The sequence below is a fragment of the Delphinus delphis genome, chromosome 6 (genome assembly GCF_949987515.2).
Source record: "Delphinus delphis chromosome 6, mDelDel1.2, whole genome shotgun sequence".
NCBI classification, from domain to species: domain Eukaryota; kingdom Metazoa; phylum Chordata; class Mammalia; order Artiodactyla; family Delphinidae; genus Delphinus; species Delphinus delphis.
The window spans coordinates 51319044-51339764 of NC_082688.1; the positions used below are offsets into that span (position 1 = coordinate 51319044).

At 40.2% G+C, this 20721-nt stretch overlaps 1 protein-coding gene across 1 annotated transcript in view; it reads left to right on the plus strand.

Annotated features, from left to right (window-relative positions):
• KANK1 (KN motif and ankyrin repeat domains 1) overlaps window positions 1-20721 on the plus strand; it is a 192599-nt gene that overhangs the window by 47543 nt on the left and 124335 nt on the right. The window contains exon 2 of the mRNA XM_060014667.1: window positions 18652-18776. The gene's annotated coding sequence lies outside the window, so the exon portion shown is untranslated. The remainder of the gene's footprint in view (window positions 1-18651; window positions 18777-20721) is intronic.

Consider the following 20721-nt stretch of genomic DNA (forward strand, 5'->3'; position numbering starts at 1 on the left):
GTTTTAGTTTTACTTGTTTATTTTTCTACTTTTGTGACCTAGGCTTTAAATTTAGCTCTTTTCCTTGAAAGTGCTCTTCCTCTCTTTTTTCATGTCTTTTCACAAAGATGAATCCACTTTGTATTTCATATTTTACCCATTTTGTTTTAATATAAAAATATTTTAAAGTCTTATAAAATAAAATGGTTTGAATCGCCCTTCCAAAATGACCTGGTGTTCTGGTTTGAGAAAGTGATCTTTGATAAAGAAAGGTGTATCAAATGTATGTCTGTTCTAACGTTGGGAGGGAAGCTAAGCAATGGAATGTCAGAAATCGGGATAGAAAAAGGCTCCCAAAAGCTGAAGACAAAATGAACAAATGTACAACTAAGCTCTACTGAATGCAACTTTGTGATACCTGGGATAGGAGGGAAAAAAGTTGTGTGCCTGTGGGTTGGAGAGACCTGGGTCAATAGCAGCTCTTGTTAAAGAGATTTAAGATTTTAGCCAGCCATTTGACATTGTTGGCCATCTCCAATAGCATTAATGTCACAGCTCTCAGAACAAAGGAGATAATCATCCCGTTGTTTTCTGCCTTGGTTGGGCTGCCTCTGAGGGCTTGCGTTCAGTTCTGAGCTCCACATTTTCAGAGGGCAAACCAGGGAGGTAAATGGACGAGAAACATCTTTGAGAGATTCTCATCACTGTGTGGCTTGTCAGGTTATATCCTTAGGACAAATTCCCAGAAGTGGAATAGATGGGTCAAAGTTAGTCTTTTTTTTTTTTTTTTAAAGACGTTGGATACTTATTGCCAAATTGTCTTACCAAGTAGAACTGGACATGTTAAAGAAGTTGGATTACCCACCCCCAAGTCAGAGATGTTGTAGAAGGGATTTTGGCAATGGGTTGTATGTTGGACCATGATCTGAGATCCCTTCAAAAATACCATGAGAGTTTTTACATAGGACCAGATGATTATTTTATCTAGAGAGGTGATGTTTCAGTCTTATCATGTCAGTCATACTGTTGTAGCAAACTAATTGTTAAGAATCTGTAAGGAAAATATTGCAGAAGATTCTTGCAATCAAAAAGGACTGTAGAGAAAATAAAAAAGTAAAGGGGGTTCTTTGGGCAGAAGGAAAATGATCACAGATGGAAGCAGAAAGTTGCAGGAAGATGCAATAGAAAGGGTAAATATGTGAATAAGGTTAAAAGAATACTGATTTGATAATTCAAAAATAAAAACAAATACACACACACACACACACACAGAGGCATATCTCAGACATATTGCAGGTTCAGTTCCAGACCACCACAATAAAGCAACTATTGCAGTAAAACAAGTCACACACACACACACACACACACACACACACACACACACACACACACACGGGACTGTAGAAATTAATCAGTGAAGGGAGATGTAATTCAGGCTGCAACTCAGTCCTAAGTCTCCATGGCTGGTAACTGCTGGCAAATTAACCATTTTTAATAACTTAGGTAAGTTGGGCTTTTCCAAACTAAGTGAATTGCATTTTCTACACACTACCAGAGCTGGTTACTTCTGCTTCTGGAGAGGATGGGAACAGGTAAAAAGTTGCTCTAGATCATGTTCCTAATAGAGAGCTTAAAATGATTTAGCACATGTTTTATCCTCATCACCCAAAGCCTAACTCCAGTGAGATGAGGTAGTGTTTTGATACCATCAGGGCAGTGGATTCCAGCTGCACTGCTGGGGTAAGCAACTTGAACTCCTAAGCCTTAGTTTCTTAACCTGTAAAATGTGATGAATAATTACTGATTATCAATTCTTCTCAAAGAGTTATCATGAAGATTACATGAGATGATATATAGGATGGTACTTTATAATCTAAAATTCTATACAAATATTAGCTGTCACTATCACCTAATGGAACTTTCAGCCTAAATCTTTCTAATGGTTGAATCTTTCTAACCTTCATCAAAGAAGAAATGGGGGCTGATTTTGTTTACTTTTGTCTTCTTAATATTTGACTCATAGTTGCAACTCACTAAATATTTAGTGAATGAATGCAAGACAATATTTGTGAAATATAGGCTGAACTGGCATAGAGGAACATTTTTTTCCTTGAAAAGGTGTACTTCTCATCTTTGCGGAATAAGTACTATTATTCATATCTTACAAATGGAGAAAGTGAGATTCACTGATTCTGAAATCATTCTGACAGCCAGATGCTACAATTTCAGGTAATTTCTAATCACATGTAAAAGGGAGTAAAGCAAGTACTTTTCTGGTTGTTTAAGAGAAAAAATGAAACAAGTCTGTATAGTATAGTTCTGTTGTATAAAACCATTCAAAGCAAATTGATGAAATATTTTGTCACTTTATTTTTATTTATTGACCATTAATAGAAACGAATTTTATTTTATATATAGCCCTCACTGAAGTCTCTGTTGCCAGGAAACTACTTCTGTTATCCATGCCCCTAATATAGCAACTTTGTCTATGTTTCTATTCTTTGTGCATTGTGTTCAGTCTTAAACTGTGGATATTCCATTAACAGAGAGTTCTGAATAGCCATTGTGTAACTGGAGTGATATTCTGTCTGTGTCAGTTCCATGCATTGTTTGGGAATGTGCTGTTTTATTTCTGATGGGACATCTCTCATTACCACTAATAATATGTTATTGAAAAGATAAGCATATGAATAAACCTCATAAGTGTGCATTGTTGAAACATATAATCTTTCATTTTAGGATTGCTTGATTATACATATATTTCTGTATTTTCAAATGGAAAGTAAAACCACCAGTGTCTAATCCTTGGGCTTTAGGTGAGACGTATCAGGGAAATTGAATCCAGAATTATCTGTTTATGAGTGCTTTGTTTGGGAGAAGTTCCCGCCACTCCCACTGCTTTTTTTCCCATCAGAATCTCAAATTCGTCTGTGGTCCAGAAAGGTTGAGGGACTATGACCTAACAAATTCATTTCAGCCCTGGTAGCTTGTTTGATCTCTGGAAAGTGATACAAAACACCTAGACTGGTATGGGGTACTCATAGGTGCTAAACAGGTATATGTTGGAGACCTGATCAAAATAACAGGTTCTCTTCTTATCTATAACATCATGGTTGGTGAGCCCCTAGAGGACACAGTGTATGCTTTACTCATTCCTTGGCATCCTGACTTCTCACCTCTGTCTCCCCATGTAATAAAATATGCACGTTCTGTGTCAGAGTAGAAGTCTTTTTTTGATTAGAATTCCCCATTCATACAAAATTGTTTCAGCACATGTCCTCCAAATAGACACTTATTTATAAATTATATACTTATGCATGTCTATACTGAGGATACATTGTTTTTGCTCAGATTGTTTTATGCTGATGATATAAAACACATAATAGCAATGTTAAAATAAGAAAGATGAAAAGCAGTGTTTTAAAATGCATTGATAACCTTGATGGCTTCATATTAAGTAATATCGAAAAAGGTACACCATATACTTACTTCTTCTCATTCCTACTTTTGGCCCCCTCGTGATCTGGGCTTGTACCCAGCTCTGGCTTTTCATGGCTCCCCTCCCACTTCCTAATATCCTTTCAGCAGATGTCCTCACTGGTAACTGCTTATTCTCTATGCTTAATTCAGATTCCTGAGAGTCAGACTCTCATTTAGCTAGTTCACCTAATCATGTCAGGTCAACTCATGTGAATCTCTTTGATAGCCTTATTTTTGGCTTCTCCTGGAAAGTCACTCTGTTCCCCACAGGTGGCTTGAGCAAGTGAGAGACAGAGTCACTGGGCACAAGTGTGGCTGCTCAGACAGCTTCAATGAAAAGGGGCCTGGTGAGGCTGGAATGGTGACTGGCCTCACCTTTACACAAATATGCCTGTAGGTCTAAAAGAGACACCAAAATCTGACTTCCTCTGTTTTTCCTTTGCAAATCCATGCCTATATCCTTTTGAAGAACACTAGGCATATTAGGCAAAGTTTTTGTAACTTAAGTAAACCAGAGAGCCGGAGACCATTTAATTCTGTAAAGTTCTTCCCCATCCATCCACCTATCCATCCACCTTTCCTGTCTCGTTACTACTGGGGAGAAAATGATAGCAGCTCCATCTTTAAGAATTAACCTGTAGTTCTTGGATTGGGAAATAATGGTTTCATGATTGCTTCCATTCAGCCTCATGCAGACAGGAGTTTAAAGATTTCTTCTACAGAACACAACTCATTTCTTCTAAGTCCCTTCTGAGTAGGTTGGAGTCAACAAGAAAAATTTTTGCAGAATTTCCTAGTTTGGAAGTGCCATATAAATGAAGCCATGGTTGGGAATGTGAAACCTATTTATACCTGCATGGGAATGTTTTCTTTTGAAAAGCAGCATGCTGGGTCCCTTCCTTGCAGAACTTTAGGTCAGTGTTGCCCCATTTTAAAGCCTGTTTGCCATCTGGAGCAATGCATGAGCTTGTCAGAGTCAGACCTTCTCATCTGAGTATGTTTCTGCATATGTTTTATAACTTTAAGTGGCCAAGTGTTATTGAATTTAGAGTCAATTTTTTAAACTGCATCAGAACTGTACAGCATAAAGTTTATAGTCTCCAAAAAAGAGAGAGGAAGAGAGAGTACTAACATTTATTGAATGCCTAAGTTCAGCACTTTGTGTTCTCTGTTTCATTTAATCTTCATGCTCCCATCAGGTAACTATGATTGTTCCCACTTTGCAGACGGAAACAAAGATCAGGAGTTAAGCAGTTTGACTAAAGTCACAAACTAGTCAGCTGTGAGGTAGAAGGTGACCCTGTATGAGGATAGCTTGCATTTCTTTTAACGAACTCTATGCCAGGTATGGTGATAAGCGTTTTAACATGCATTATCTTATTCACTTTCACCACATTTAAGCCTAAGAGGTTTTAAAAATCAGTCTCTCAAGACTATTTTTAGATCAGGGACAAACACTATTAAAATGTTGATGTATTTTCCTTCCAGTCATTTGTACATATTTTTGTATAATCTCTTCAACTTCATTCCCATTTTCATGTAACATTATAAATGATGCATTTCCTCATAATAATATTTTCATAAATATGTTAAAGTCTATAATAATTTAATAATAGTTTAAGTTTCTGATGCTTTGCTGTTATAATAGTGGGGCAGTGAATGTATTTGTGCCTAAATCTGTGGGTGGTTTTATTTTTAAACAGTTTCTTAGTGTGTATTATTAGAAGCAAAATTATAGGGTCAGAAGTTAGAAACATTTATTTTTAAAACTTTTACTGCTTTCAAGGCCCTTGATACATTTTGCCCAACTGATTTTTAAAAAAATGAGACCACTGTCCACTGCCATGGCAGTGTGTGGGTGCCTGTCTCCCTGTAGACCTATAGCCCCTGGGGGAGGGACGCATGGTTCCAGTGCTCCTCTCTCCAGCTGTGGTGCTCCATCCTGGATCCACTGCACTGTGGGGTGTTGGGAGGCTGGCAGGGCAGAGATCTCTTCTCAGTCTGCCTGACATCAAGCGTTTGCAACTGTTTGACGCACTCTCTGCCAGTCCTCCTGCTGTGCCTCCATTCTGTCCACTGCATTTTGCAAAGCATTGTCTTACTTACATCCACTCAGAATGGCACAGTACTTACCTTGTTTCTAATTGTATTCACTTTTACGTAGACTTACAAGAGATTTATCTCTTTGATTGGATTTTTTTGTGTGTGTGGTACACTGTTGTGGCCTCTCACGTTGCGGAGCACAGGCTCTGGATGTGCAGGCTCAGCGGCCGTGGCTCACGGGCCCAGCCGCTCCGCGGCATGCGGGATCTTCCCGGACCGGGGCACGAACCCGTGTCCCCTGCATCAGTAGGCGGACTCTCAACCACTGCGCCACCAGGGAGGCCCTCTTTGATTGGATTTTTAAACAAGCTTTGGATTTACCATTTCTGTTTTTTTCTGTTGTTTAATGCATTCATTGTTGCTGAAGTATTTTGTTTTGTCATAATTTTTTTCAAACAAATGAGTGTTTTTGCTCCTTTGGAGCCGTAGTCCACTTATTTTGATTACTTAGGGCTTGCATTTATCTCTGTGCTCGCCTTGACCAGATCCCATAAGATTTGATAATTAGGGCTTCTGTTTTTATTCATTTTATGCCTTTCCAATTCTAATTCATTTCGCTATTTTCAAAACAGTCTCATATTAGGATTTATATTTCTTTGAAACAATAATTATTTGGGAGAATAGTTTCTTTTTCTTCATGTATTGAGTTTTTGTTTAAATGCCTGTTATTTATTTCTGTGATGGTTTTGTTGTAATATGCTTAGAGTATGGCCTATCCTTGCTGCTTTGCAGAATGTATTGAATTTTTCATATATATACTTATATATCTATAAATATATGTGTGTGTATATGGGCATTTGGGAAAGATGTATCTCTGTAAAGTTAACTTAGACTTAATTTTAAAAATTTGTACTGTATCTTCCTTACCATGACAAAATGATATCTTTAGCATGCCCTGAATATGAAGCCTGGGCTTGTTTTCTTCTCATGGTTAACAGTTTTGGGATAACTGAGTCTCACTCTCTGGCTGCACTGTTGCCCAGTGGGCCCAACTGGGTGTACAGCCTGTGATACGGAAAGAAATCAAGACTCAGGTCCCTAGAAACCTAATCTATGACCTAGACCTTGTCCCTGAGGTACTCTGACTAGAAAGTTAATCTGTTAGAGGAACTTTCATCATCATAAAAGGCAGAAATAATTTTCTTAATGCTGTTGATAAAATCTGGGCACATCCTGCTTCACGCTATTTATTATAGAAACTGAGCATTTGAGACTTACTTTCCTTTTTAAAAGCATCTGCCTCCGTTAACTTATATTAATTTTCATATATACTAAGCATTTGAACATTTGTTTTTTGGAAGTTTTGGGAATATAGTCAATATATATGTATGAATTTAATAGTTATTTAAGACTCCTTGTATTAGTCCTTCATGAGACTTTGTAAATATGTTTAATGTCTGCATAATAGTTTAACAATAATTTAAGTTTCTGACTTTTTGCTGTTACAGTAGTAGGGCAATGAATGTATTTGTGCCTAAATCTGTGGGATTTTCTTGAACATTGTTTCCTTAGCGTATATTAGTAGAAGGGAAATGAATGGGTCAGAAATTACAAATGTGTGTGTGTGTATATATGTGAGTAAAATTACTGGAACCACATGAAAGACCCTTGATGCATTTTACCCAATTGCTTTCTTTTCAAAATGGAAAACTTTCCACTCCCACGGTGGCGGTGGCGTGTGAGTGCCTGTCTGCCTGGAGACCTAGCCCCAGGGTGGGATGGGTGGTCTGGGCCCCTCCACCCAGCTGTGGTGCTCCATTCCAGACCAACTCTGCTGCAGGGTGTTTTGTGTGACAGGGTGGTGTCATGTGTCTTCTCCACAAGAAAAGGCATTGTTACCAAGGCAAACAGTGACACTTGATACAGCTATGTACACACCAGAGCCAGAGAAAAGCTTCACCTGAGGGATTGTTGACAATTGCTAGAGGTTGTGCCAGTGCAGAAGTTACATAGTTTTCCTTTGGCAACACGTGTTAATGGGTTTGTTGTAATGTTGGAGCCCTACTTAAATGAAAATTCTGAACACTTACACTGGAAAAATATAAAATAAAAAACCTTAGTTGGGAATGCATTGCTTAAAATTTAGCAAATGAGATCACAAGTTGTTAAAGTAGGTTCAAAAAAAGAAAAAGGTAAGGAAATAGCTATGATTTGCTTTTAAATAAAAAAAATATTTATAAGAACACATTTTTAACAAGAAACAAGGACCAAGATATGTTCTCTGGTCCCTGGGCACTTATAATCTCATGTAATTTTACATTTAGCGACTTAACACAGTTCTGTTTTTTTTGAATGGATGCCGAAATGCCATTGGAGCAGAGTCTCAGCTGAGAAACTTAGATACATAGAGATTAATTAAATGGAAATAATTTTGTTTAAAAGGCAGTGCATGGATTCTTCAGGGAAAAAGAAATATGGAAAATTTTATAGGAAAATGCTTAATAAGTATCTAGTAAAGATTCAGATTTTGTTCTTTAGCTTCTTGTCTCATAAAATTCAGTCCTAAATTCACCAAGCAATGTTCTTTCCAGTTTACCTTTGGGTCTATGTATGGAAGAACTTGGAATTTCAGTTAGCTTCGTAATTTCAGTTAGCTTTAACGAGAGGCTCAGAGTAGAGAGCTAGGAGGAGTTGCCTATAGGGGTCAGGCAGGGAGATTAATGGGGCTGTGCCCATCCACTTCTGCTCTGTGCTACCAGGACGTTTGCCAGGGTAACCTGGTTTGTCTTCATAGTGAAAGGAGTCATCTTATCCTACGGAAGTATGAATCACTGATGCTTCACCAGCAGCATCTTGCCTTGGTCCTTGGGCTACAAATATTTGAAAGGCCCACCTCAGACCCACTCCTCCCTTGGGAAAGGTAACAGAAGTTCTATGCCTGTAACATCCCATAAAGGCTAAGGAGCAGAAGGAGGGTGAGTGGGCAGGCCGCCAGCTGTCTGTGCTGAAATACCAGAGCCTGGGCTCTGATAATTAATGAGGTTTGAGAGAACATTTCCTTGGCGTATTCTACTGCCTGACCCAGTTGACTGGGTCACTCTGGGGAAATGGGCCTCCATTCCAGCTCTTTCCTCCCAAGATTGCAGTCTGGCATTTATGTGATTGTTAGTATTGAAATGAACACCTGTACCATCCTATTCTCGACAGGAGGAAGCCTTTATATTTTGTAATTCTTTATTGAACGTACTCTCTTTTTTTAAGCATATATATTTTAAAAATTTGAAACCTGTGTATATTTGCTCTGTCATTATACACATAGTGGAACTTGATTGGAAAATAATTTTTTTTTCATGAGGAAGAATCAAAAGCATCTTCTCAGAGTATTCTGGATTTTGAGAAGGCTCACATTTGCTAGGCTTTATCTGTTTTCACGGATAAAGATTTCTTCTGTCTTTTCTGGTGAATGTGGGAAATCAGATACTTGTCTTAAATGTTACAAACTATTTCAGTTAAAGCCAACCGTATTATAAAAGACAAGGCAACAACTGATACTTGGTAACATCTTTAAAATTACATGTTAATAACTTTGAATCAGATTTACAATACTATGGATGTAGGTAGTCTCAATTTACATATGGAAAGTTAAAGCACAAGTTACTACAGTACTTGCCTGAGATGTCACATGATTGATGACAGAATCTGTATTCTTAGTCCTTTATGTAAGAAGAGACTTTTGTTTTTATATAATAAATTAATTGGGTAAGATAGTGTTCTAGTTAATAGCAAGGAATAAGTTTAACAAATGGTTCTCAAAGTATGATCCTGAACCAGCATCGTTCGCATCATCTGAGAGCTTGTTAGATACTTAAATTTTTAGGGTTTGCCCCAGACCTCATGAGTTAATCCCTGGAGGTGGGAGTCCTGCATTTTGTGTTTTTAAAAGGCCTTCCTCACACTTGCGATGCACTCTATAAAGTTTGAGAACCACTGGCTCATGTAGTCTTTCCATAATTGTTTGTATAGTTTAAATGCTTGGGGTTGCTGAGGTGACGCACCTGAGGCAGGAAGCAGTGGGGCAGCCTCCCTAGCAGCCCCAGCACAGATGACCTTAGCAGGCCCTCAGAACCTGACTTTTCAAGGTACAGAGAGAAGATAGGTCAGGAGATGGAAGAGGAACTAGTACTTGGGCTGCCTGTGCTATGCCAGGCACGAAGGTGGCCTTCCACGAGGTCTCTTGCATTCAGTCCTCACCCCAGTCATGTGTGTGCCGTAAGGATGTTCCTCATACTTCATTGGTACTTAACATCTAGTTGTAATCTCATTGTCATCCATTTGCTTTGGTTCTTTGATGAGAGAGTTGATATTCCGTTTCATTTTGGGAGCTGTGCGTTGGCTCATAGGGCATGCAGTTTGGGTTTGAGAAATAGAAAGCTTCCTGCTAAACTTGGTGCTTCTTCCTGGAACAGCTGTTTTACTTCAGGCATGTCGGGAGAAGGGGAGGAAGGACTTTGTTTCTCTTGTAAAGTATTGTATTCCCTGTATCTAAGGTAAGGTGCTTGGTAAACAACTGTTGATATTATACTTGGTTGTATCATCTCCTAAAGAGCTTGTGTCCCCTTCCAACTCACTTCTGTTTGTTTAAGGCAGTGGTTCTCAAATTGTCATCCCCCGTTTCAGCAGCAGCTGTCCCGCTCCAGACCTACTGAATCAGAAACTCTGAGGTGGGGCCAGTAATCTGTACTTTAATAAGCCCCCAAAGTGATTGCCATTTATGCTAACATTTGAGAACCGCTCGTTTTAGGCAAGAGGCGTAGGTGTTTGGTTTGTTAAGGTGGTACCTTCTCTTATAATTTTCCAGGAAAGTAAAGATGATTCACATTTAAACTTTGGGATTAAGGGCACACTGAAGATAATACGGCATCCTCCAAAGCTGCTGACCAAGAGCAGACTACCGATGGATACCTGCTCACACACCCTTCCCTTGCTCAGAGTCCCAGCGAGGGGGACTTCCTGCCACCTCATCCCCAGGTCACCCCCAGATGTGGTCCCTTCCTCCACAGAGAACTGAAAGACGAGAGAGAAGTGCTAGAGGGTATAGAGCTTTCCATCCTGGGACTCACTGTTGAAAGGGCAGAACTGAGCCAAGTGGTAACCCCATCAGAGAGGAAATCACTTTCTGATCTGATCATTTAAAAAAAGAAATCAAACTTTTGCTTTCTTTGCTTTAAGTGGAAATATTCTTCCTACTTTATGTATCTAGATACCAAGTAAGGAAGTTGCTTTGGATGACTGAATGCTCCTTATTCCATATGCAGTCTCTTAAGTGTAACTTTTTGGGGGTTTTTTGGCCTGTGCCAAACAATGGAGGGTAAACAATTACGTATATTAGCGATATAGTTTACACGGATAGCAGTTAGTCAGATATTTCATTTCTGATTGATTAATCCTAAAAGAGAAAAGCGTTTTTCTTGAGCCCTCTATACAATATTTTAAAAATTTAATATACATATCTATTTTATTTTTTTCTCTAGTATTGTATCACAGTTTGAGGATATCTCATTGGTGATTTAAAAAATGCATCCATAAACAGCTAGGTTTATACATTGTCACAACATCGATGCAAGTTCTTAAGGAAAAATCAAGGGTGACAATTGAAAATAAAATACCCATTGCCAAGTAGGACCATTCTTTACCATTTCAAGAACTTGTGCTTGCATGTTTATGGGAGAAATTATTCCAGACCCTACCAGTTCTCTGTCAGAAAACATAATATTCTGACAACCGTTTTCTCCTACCTGTGTGTAATATTAAACTTCTATTTGAAAATGTTGACCCAAGCTACTTGGGCTTGCATAGGCTTGATATCTTAAAATGCAAGGGGTGGGCACTGAGAGCAGAGCATATTCATAATACCCGGAGTTTTACTATTATGTCTTGATTTAATAAAATGTCCGCAGCTGAAAGTAGCAGGAGAAATTGACTATACACAGGTTTGAATATGTTTTTTTTTGTTGTTTTTTGTTTTTTTTTGCGGTACGCAGGCCTCTCACTGTTGGTGGCCTCTCCCGTTGTGGAGCACAGGCTCCGGACGCGCAGGTTCAGTGGCCCTGGCTCACGGGCCCAGCCACTCCGCGGCATGTGGGATCTTCCCAGACCGGGGCATGAACCCGTGTCCCCTGCATCGGCAGGCGCACTCTCAACCACTGTGCCACCAGGGAAGCCCTGAATATGTATTTTTTAATATATTCAGGTAGAGTATTCAGCCTGCAAGCCTAGGAGAATGGGTTTCAGTGAGGCAGAGTTTGGCAGGGAGGCGCTCAGAAATGGAGGGACGAGAGAGTCTAGCCAGTGGGGAGCTGTTTGTAGTTGAGGGCGTGAACTATGCTGTACATAGTGCAGGGGGGGGGAGTCCTTCTCTGCTCCACACCCCACCCCGGGTCTACCTCCCTCTGGTCTGATTCAGCACTCGCCCAGCACACCCCGTTATTAGCTTGATAACATGGTAACAGGGAAAGAATGGTATTCAGTTGGGAATCTTTGACTGCAAGGAATAAAACCAACTTAAGGAGCATTTTGTCAAGATACTGAAGTGCTCCAAAGAATCCAGGATCCTCAGAGACAACCTAGAATCAAACACGGGAAAGCGCAAGGAATTGGAAAGACTCTGTGTGTTGGCCCTGCTACCCTCAGCTTTATCTTCACCTTTCTGCTGCAGACCAGCTCTGTCTGCGGAGCTGCTCCCAGGTGCACCTGCACCCAGAGCCTGGCTGGCAGCTCCTCAGCCCCCATTTCTAAGCCCCAGAGGAGGACAGATTTGCCCAGCCTGGATCTGAGGTCTTTAAGTGGTCCAGTGAGCCATGATGGGCGAGATGTGTGTGCTCTGAGAGGCGGCATGGGAGGCCCACCTCTGACCCTGTGGCTGGCTCAGAAAATTCCAAAGAAGGGAGTAATTTGCATAGAGAGGACAAAAGCCGTGTCGTCCCCCCCACACACACATACCATTAACATGCTGCTGTGTGTTTATGCATTAGCCCCACTCTGGGGGAGTAGTCGTCTTTGGCTCCTAGAAAATCTGGATGTTAGACCTGAAAAACTTTGGGCCAGACTGAATCAGGGTCTTGAATTGTGGTGAATTTTCCAAAGTGACTCCACTGCATGAGGCCTTGTGGCTATCAGCCTCAGATGCCTCCAGAGACCCCTGTCTCTGTTAGTGCAGACCCTTTAAATAGCAGTGGTGATGAGCGAGGCTGGGTGTTCCTGGGGAAATGCCTGCATAACGCAAAAGCCTCTTGAATCTCTGCTCTAAAAGCTTTCTTTATTCTGAATGACATTCTGACCCACTGATAGAAGCCAATGAACTAAACGAATGAACTAAACAAAACTAATTTTGCCAGAAAAATATGTAGGTTACTAGATCTTAACCCTTCTGCCTTCATTTGTTCGCTCAGTTGTTAATAATTTGAATTGGGAATGACTGTTAGTCCACAAACTGAGGAGTGCAAGAAATAGTGCATTTTCCTGAATCAAATTAGTTTTGACTGTAAGCTTCTGCTCCCCTGGGGTAGCAGGAAAGTAACCTTGGTCAGGCTTGGATCTCTTTCGTACACCACTCTCCCAGGGGGTCATGCCAAGGTTCCAGACTCTGACTACATGTCACGAGGGCAGGAAAGCACCCTGGGTCATCTGTTCACACCGGTCCCTGCTGCTTCTGGGCCATTTTGAGGCTGGGGAGGATGCTTTGTCACAGCCAGGAGACCAAGCTCAGCATCTGGCCATTGTCTTGGGGCTCCGGCACACATCTAGGGGTGCTGCCAGGGAGCAGGTATGGCCTTCAGCTGCTCTGAGTCTCACACTCACTCTCCTCTAAGAATCTCCTCTTAGTATGTAGGGGGGTGGGGGTGGGAGGGTGTTTCTCTCTTCTCAAACCCTTTCCTCCTTAAGGAAGCCCAATCACAGCCTCCCTGAAGCAGAGAAGCCAGAACCCTCTCCCCACGTGCATGAGGAGAGTTCAGAGAGAAAACATCGAGGAAGCCTCCTAGCCAGTAACTCTCCAAGTGCTGGCTGCAGCAGGCGGTGTGCAGGGCTCTGCCTCCTGTGAGGTCACCGAGCAGCGGTCGCCTGTGGGCAGAGCCCCGCTTTGAGGCATCACCTGCGCTTCCTCATGGCTGCTGATTTATGGGTGGCTGTACCTGCCCCTAACTGGCAGGAGTTTGAGGCATTTGTTGTTTGGATGTTTCCAAAGCCAGTTTGTAAACCTGTTTACTCCAGAAGAGTAGCCTTCAAACTCTTAAGCATTTCTACAAATCTTATTGAATTTATAAAAGTAGGGGGGAAAGATTTCCTTTTCCCTTTTCTGGCAGTGGATAATTTAGTTCTGCCAATATTCCTGCCGAGAAACTTACCTACCTGGCCCACACACATGCACTTTTACCCTCAGAATTCTCAGTGACTAGACTAGTTGTGAGTGCATCCAGTTTCAATGCTTCCTTTTGCCATTGTTGTAGCTGCTACCTTGGCCACAGCACAACTAATGCATTAAAAAATAAAAACATTTTGGAAGTATATATTTAGGATTAAATCAAGGGGAGTGCTATAGAAGATGGCAAAGCTTGCACAAAGCATTAATAAAAACTATGTGGTCTTGGGCAATCAGCATATTACATAGGAACTGTGAATGCCTCTTCATCTAGAATTTCAGTACAAGCTGTGCATAAAATATTTACACAGCACAGTGCTGCTTCACCCCTGACAAAAGCATAGGTTCGGGTGTACGCTGTTACTACAGACATCACTACGTGTAAGCAGCTGAAGCACCTTTAAGGGTATTTGGAATGTTAGAAAGTAAAGTGTCTGTCACGGGGTTCAGTTAATAGTGACTGATGAAGTGGCCTTGGTTCCTAAACAGAAATGTGTATCTTGTTGCCAGAATGGCACTTAATAGTAAAGCCACATCATAGAGGAGGGAGAAGAAGAGAGGTCACTAATGTGAAATTTAAAGGAATGGATGGTGTAGAAGCTAGTAACCTGGTTTACTGTTGGTGCAAGGGCTGGAGTAGTCCCCGCGATGACTTTTAAGAAAGAAGTGTTCCTAAAAACACAGATGAGAATAATTCTGTTACCAAGCCTTTTTTAGGATCAATGCAGAGCTCATCTGTAAAATAAAAATCTAATTGTTACTTTACTAACTATGCATGCGTATTACATCTCATCTGTAAAAGAGGACTGATAACACCTGCCTAATGGGCTCATTGTAAGGATCAAAAGAATAAGGCACCTCAGTAAGTACTGAATAAGAAACAGCATTTTTAGTTTGTTTTTTGAGTTTTTGCTTGCTTTAACAATAATTACTTCCATTCATGACTTTACCTGTATTTTCTTTAATCCTCGAAGTAGACCAGTGAAGTAGTGGTATTTCCATTTTAGAGATAAAATTAAAAATCGGAACTATTTGCGACACGTGTCAAAGTTCATACATAGTATCCTTATGTGAGGATGCCTCTGTATCCTTGTGGTAGAGGTCCTTTCTGGCTCTAATAGGCTGGAATTGGTTGGTTTTGTTCCTGATAGCCAAAGGTTCCCAATTAGTATACCATCTTCTTTGCATTATTAGGGTAGCAAGTTAATAATATCCTTCATAGATGAAGAGATGCTACAAATGAATAATATGAACACTGTAGCAGAAAAACAAAGGGCATATACAATAAGTGCAGAAAAGTAAAAAAATGTTCAACCTCAGAGATATGCTAATAAAAGTGAACTTTTGGAATCTATAAGATAGGATAATTTAAAAATTAATACTACCCAGTTTTAGAGGGAATATGGAGAAATGTACCACTTATATACCACTCATATACCACTAGAGCACAAATTGGGTGAAACATCCTGTAGGACAAGCTGTCAACAATATCAAATGCATATTTTTTTCATACGTTTGACCCATGACTTTATCCCTAGCAAATACTTAATGGTGTGTTTGAGGATATCCATCTCAGCTTTATCTACATAATCAAAAATTGGAAGTGACTTAAATGCTTCAGGGGGGTTTATTAAAATTGATTATTGTACATTCATTAAAAATAAAGGCATAGGGCTTCCCTGGTGGCGCAGTGGTTGAGAGTCCGCCTGCCGATGCAGGGGACACGGGTTCGTGCCCCGGTCCGGGAAGGTCCCACATGCCGCAGAGCGGCTGGGCCCATGAGCCATGGCCGCTGAGCCTGCGCGTCTGGAGCCTGTGCTCCGTGACGGGAGAGGCCCCAATAGTGAGAGGCCCGTATAGTGCAAAAAAAAATAAAATAAAATAAAGGCATAGAAGGCTAATAAGTGCCACAACACTTCCATCAAAATAAAAATAAATGGGAAAAGTAGGTTACAAATAATGCCTAGAATTCACTTTTAGTAAAAATGACATATGCTTACACATTTGTTTATTATGTCTATGGATGTGTGATGCAGGCTACCAAAGTAGAAGGAAAAGTCAAAAATGCTAATGATGCTTATTTTTTTCTTTATTCATATTGGATTGTTGTAAACTTTTGGTAAAGAACAAGCACTACTTTGAAGGAAGAAAAAGCATTTAAAGTTATCTTTTGACAATTCGGATCTATTATGTAGGTTACCCAGAGGTAGTAATATGGTATCTGACCTGAATCTGGATTTTTGCTCTGTTGATCAGATACATTTCAGTGTCTGTTTTCTTTTTCTTTGTTAAATAAATATCATTTACCTAGAGCAGGAAAATATAATTTAGATGTTCACACTTGATAGCATATAGCTGTTGAATGGTTCTGCAAGGTCACTTAGAGAACCAAAACCAGGCACACAAGGGTGATGTCAGGAGAGAGAGGTTGGAAGGGTTTCCATTAAATTATTTTCAGTAGTCAAGCTCTGTGCATATGGAAAGGCAAGGAGCAAGGGAATAATAGTGAGAGTTTTTATCAGGCTGGTAAGTAAACTTCAGGGTAGAGAAAGACCAGCATTTGGCTTGATAACCACAGTTCTTAACAGGAAAGTCTCAGCTTGTCTCCATTTGCCCTCCTGTCTTCTTTTCAGTTCCCTGCAGTCCACATCCTGGACCAGCCCTATGGAAAATTGTCCTCAGGGGTCACCAGTGACCTCCTTACTAATTGTTACATCCAGTGACACCTTGTTAGTTCCCATCCACAGCGCTTGAAGTCCCTTATCTTTCTTTGGGTTGATGTGCCTCTCCACCCCCATGGTTATCCTCCTGCCTCTGTAAACAGTCTCGGTCTCCTTCATTGGTTCTTCTTCCTCCATCTCCCTGAACCTTCACTGTGTCTTCTACTAACTCCCCTTAGAACCTTTGTTTAGTCCTAGTGGTTCAACCGTCATCTTTTTTGAGGTAAAAGTCTAGCAGCCAGTCTTTCCTTACTGTGAGTCATTCCTGCTGGTCCTTGGAGTTTGGTCATAAAATGGTTTTTGGAATTAGAATGTGTTGGCTTTGACTCAAAATCTACAGACATTGGAGATACTTAGAAGTCATCTCTTGCTCTAGGAGCAGGCCCCTGGATTGTCTATGAATGGCCTACTTATTGATGATGGAATAATCTCCTTGTGTGAGCCTCTCCACACAAACAAAAATAGTGGAGTTAACAACCGAATCTTGGGTCAAGGCACAAAGGCTTATGAATTTCAAAGAGCATTTGTAGAGCTGATGCAAAAAATACCAGGTTTGTCAAAACTTTAATGTAGTCCGTGCCAAAATGACAAACTAAAGATAATCAGAATAGTCGCTTTCCAGCTGGAGAGCTAAGCTCAGTAAACTAGAAACAATGGCCAGTACCATTGAGACACTGTGTGAGTTAAATTATCTGGAAGGTGGGATCGCCGAGTCTGTGAACTCGAGATAGGCCTTGACAGAGGGGTTAAGAAAAGCTGTATCTTGCACGGGGAATGATAGTTGCAAAATCAGGGTGTAGGAGTATGTGTTCTTTGGAACACAATAAGACATACCTGACTAAGACAGAAGGTGTTCGTTGGAAGCCGGAGGAAGATAAGATAAAGTAGGGCCAGATTATGGAAGAGCCTGAAAGTCAGCAAAGGCGTTTACATTTAATGGAAGAGAAATGTATTACCACTGTGGAAATGGATGTAGGAGAACACTAGATTTGGAGATGAGAAGAACAAAGAACTTTAGAGCTGGAGGTATCCTGTATGGTGGGGTGGGAATGACTGATGTTTGTTGTACATGCTGTATGTCAGGTGCAAGATCTCATAGTTCTTATTTTAACAGCAACCTTAGAGGTAGATGATATCATTCGCATTTTATGTATAATAAATGAGCTCTGAGGAAATATAATTTGTCAGAGTTTTTAGAGTGATTGGGCCAGGATTCAGCACATCTGACTTCAAAGCACAATGAGGATGGAGAACATTGAAATCAGTTCTTGATTTTACAGTTAAGAAAACTGAGACCCAGGAGATAGGGGACTACCCAAGGTTACCCACGTAATGGAATGAAAGCAATTGGATGGGTAGTGTTCTGCAGAGAGAGGCCAGGTTAGAGGCTGCTGTTGTACACAGGTGGGGGTACCAGAGAATTTGGTACTAGTGGAGACATAGGAGTGAAAAAAAAAGTAGAGAGCAGTAGGACGGACATTCAAGGGAAAGTGGCAGTGGACTGAGGCAATGATGGAGAAGGCTGACGTGAAAACAATCCCAAAATTTTAATCCAGGGGAACTGCCACTCACAAAGAAAATCCTCCGTGGAGCTAGTTTTCAGAGAAAGGCCATGTATTTCTTATGGGCTTGTCTGATTCTGAAATGACAAAGATACCAAATATAAAAATTGATGGTATTCATGAGCTGACTTATGTACATATTGATGGATACATGGAGAGCAGTAATGGAAGTGAAGGTGAAAGGATGTGAGGAACCAGCCCTTTTCTTTGAACTGGTGGTGAGACACCCTAGAGCTAATGAGTAACTTTTATCTAAGGCAAAGGAGACTCACGTTTGCATGATATCCTAGGTTCTTTTTTATTCTGGTCTGCACCTTCCACCCCCAACTGGAGAATGACTTAACCATAATAAACTGCATAGCTGTCTCTAGTAATTGATTCCCCCGTCTCCTGTTGGAAAGGAGTATTGCCCCATCACATTTCCCTCAATGAGACTCTTTTTTTCTTTCAGGATGATTGTCACTGTACTGGATGGACTGCTGAGCTATTGAATTACTTCTGTCTTTTGACCACACTAGGAAATTGTCCATGGAGTTGAGATATTTATTGCAGTAATTTCTGGCCTTACATACTTAGGTAAGGTATACTTTTTTCCATATAACTATCATGAAGTTGTCATGCTTTTCTTCTTTAACTTTGCTTTTTAAGAGACATTAATCTGTTTTTCTTCTACCTTTTATGCTCTATTAATCACTTCAGAGTGCTCTTAATCTTCAAGTATATGAGTGCAGAAAAGACTTTTATATAATGAAATACGAGCAAGCTGTTTGAAGAATAAAGGGGGAAATGTATTACTCTTCAGATTAAATCAATAAAAGTACCCCATTTCCTTAAACAGAAGATGCATAGACTGGATTATACTAGAAAAACTTAATAAATTGAAAGGAGTATTTATTATTAAGTCTACCTGAAAAAATGAAGATACTTAAGTATTAATATATTGCTGGCTTTATTCAAGTAAAGAAAATTTGGAAAATACAGGGAATTTAAAAGAAAAAAATGTGTTATTTCACTTCCAGAGATAACCAGTGTTAAAATTTTACTGCATTATTTATAATATTTGTTTTTACAAATATTTGTAATGGGGTGTGTGTGTCGTATGTGTTAACTTGCTATATTTTTGCAAATGAGAAACATTGATCCCATGCTTGCTACATGCCAGGCTCTGTACCAGCTTCGTACCAACCCCTTTACATACATTAATTTATTAATTCTCACAACTCTATGAGGTTGGTGCTTTCTTATCCCCATCTGTACACAAGAAAACTGAAGCTCAGAAAAATTAAATAACTTGCCCATGCTCACATAGCTGGTAAACCCACTCAGAACTTGAACCAGTCAGATGCCAAAGCCCATACCAACAGGCTTTTTTACATACTTCTTTTCCTTGACAATGTGCTTATACCTTTTTTCCTGAAGCATCATTTTACATGACTATATGGTGTTCACTTATGTGGGTACGCAATTGTTTCTCTACCCCATCTCCTTTTGTTGGACATTTATTTGTTTTTCTTGATTTAGTTTTAGAAACAGCATTGTAATAATATCTTTTGTGCACATCTATGATTATCTCTCTAGGGCAGATTGCTGCGTGTGGCATTGCTGAGTCAGCCACAGTGTGGGAATGTATCCTTCAGTGTTCAATGCATTCTTCTAATTGCCTTCTCTAAAGGTTGTACCAGTTTGTATTCCCACTAGCAGAATATGGAAGTGCCTGATGACCCTAAGCCTTCAATGACATTGGTAGTTGGCAATTGAATAATTTTGTTTGCCTTCTTAAAGGAGTCCAGGTGTCCTTGGTCAGGTCCATCTTCTTGCCTCTAACCCTCTAGAGCCATAGCCTCCTGACTGGTTTCTGTGTCTCCACTGTAGACCTCATTTTGTCACTAAAGGAACTGCAGGACAATGGATAAGAGCATGGGCTCTAGAGGTAGATGCCTGGGTTCAAATCATGGCAGTACTGCTCTGCCTTAGTTTCCCCATCAATAAAATGGAAATAATAATAAAGCCATTTCCTGTGGTGGTGCTAGGTGATAGTTGATATAAAGGATTCTAGAACAAGTGCATGACTCCTGGTATGTGCTCAGTAATTGTTGTCTACCGCTGTTGTCTTCCAGAAGTCCATGCTCATATAATTAAAAAACCATAGCTTATATGCAGTTGACCCTTGAACCACATGGGTTTGAACTGCGCGGGTCCACTTATGCACAGATTTTTTTCAGTAGTAAATACTACAGTACTACACGATCTGTGGCTGGTTAAATCTGTGGATGTGGAACTCTGGATACTGAGGAAGCCAGACATGGATGGAGGGCCGACTATAGATTTTTGACTGTGTGGAGGGTTGGCACCCCTAACTCCCGCGTTGTTCAGGGGTCAGCTATACTTGTTTTAAATTAAATATGATTATTACCAAATTAGTAATTCACAGCAAAAACTACATGGTGTTATTATATGTTAACACTGTGAGCAGTCTGAAGGTCACGAATAACCATCCCTGTCTCTGTTGATGATGCAAGGT